Source organism: Myotis davidii, unplaced genomic scaffold, assembly GCF_000327345.1.
Source record: "Myotis davidii unplaced genomic scaffold, ASM32734v1 scaffold1731, whole genome shotgun sequence".
In the NCBI taxonomy this organism is placed as follows: Eukaryota; Metazoa; Chordata; class Mammalia; order Chiroptera; family Vespertilionidae; genus Myotis; species Myotis davidii.
The window spans coordinates 1-1,631 of NW_006282428.1; the positions used below are offsets into that span (position 1 = coordinate 1).

General features: G+C 37.2%; 1 pseudogene; it reads left to right on the forward strand.

The window, feature by feature from the left end:
• The first annotated feature begins 1,488 nt into the window (after nt 1-1,488).
• LOC102772899 overlaps nt 1,489-1,631 on the forward strand; it is a 7,000-nt pseudogene continuing 6,857 nt past the window's right edge.

Here is a 1,631-nt window from a genome sequence, read left to right on the forward strand (position 1 = left end):
CCCTTTGTAATAAAAAATAAAATTTGAAGAAAATAAAAATAAAAATAAAAATTAGCCTGCTGTTTCGGTCAAACATTTAATAACTCACCCCTAATGCTGTGGCAGGGCCAAACCAAATCATTTTGTGGGCCTTATACAGCCAGTGGGCTGGATGTTCCCCACCCCCAGTGTATTGTGAAGTGGGAAGGAAGTTATTAAACAAGAACAAACTTTAACTTTCACTTCAATTATAATTTACAAGAATATGAAAGGTGTTTATTTCCATGCAGCTTGAAAGATAAAAATCATACTTTCCTTTGGGGCTCTCTAAGAATGGAGGAGGCAAGGAAGACTTGAACTGAATTCCTGATAGAAATAAGCCATTTATAAGTGAACAGGTTGCTGTGTGGCCTTTCATACCCGGGTGCAGTGCATAGTATGAGCATGGATATGGGTGTGGATATAGGTGGATGAAGAAGTAGGCCTGAGATGAAGAGACTTTATAGAGATGGAGCCTAAAATGATACTTAGGCGTTTCTGGATGGATTAGAATCTGGAAGTGTTTCAAGTGCTATCAACCAACTTTACCTAATTTAATAGGACTCTATCATAGAATACACTTACTTTTATAGGAAACACTATGATAGACCACATGTTGAGTCATAAAACAAGCATCAATAACTGCCAAAGACTAATATCATACAGATTATGTTCTCTAGCACAAAACTAAGTAGAGCTCAATGATCCAAGAAATATTGAAAATCCTGTTTTCTTCCAGACTCTTGTTAGTCTTAGCTTTTAACTTAGGCGAATGATTCACCTAGGATTCATATTTTTTTTGTGATATGAAGTATAGGTTGAGGTTTGTTTTTCCTCCTCACATGGATATCTAGTTGTTCTTTCACTTTTTGTTCAAAAAAAGACTGTACTTTCCTAAATGAGTTGCTTTGGAACTTTTATAAAAACCCAAATGACCATAAATGTATACCTTTATATTAACAACTAGCTGTACCCAGCCACACGTTGCTGTGGCTCAGTCTGGTTAAGTGAAAAAGAAAGAAAAGAGAAAGCACACGTTTCTAATATGTTTAATTTCACAATGCTTGTGGGTATACAATATTTTTTGTTCCATTGTCTGTGCAGATATAGAGATTGTCTAGTTTGCCGACTCTAGAACACGCAACATATAATTGTCCATGTGACAAGCAATCCGTGTCTAGATCTAAACCGCACAATCCTAAAGATTGGCCCAGAGCTTTGTTGATGGTGATTGCAAACGCCAATCGAATTGGAAATTGCAATCTCTTAAATTGAAATGGCATATCCATTGGAATCATAGGAATGTGAGGAATGAGGACATCTTCACCTTTGAAAGGTCCTGTCAAGATTGTTGCTTCTACGACGTTGCTCATTAATTTTTTTTTTTACTGCAAGCCGCGTACCATTGCAAAGCTTTGGCTGGTTGATATTTTGCAACATGATAATTGGAACGCCAATTTTCAATTGCAGTACATGCGTTGGCATCCCTGGCAGATCGAAGAATTCAAAAATTCTGTTGGATAATTAACCGCTTCATCTGCTTCTGCAACAGTGTCGACGGACTTGTATGCGACTGCCCCGCTTTGAAAGTTAGACTGAATGACATTGTTAAG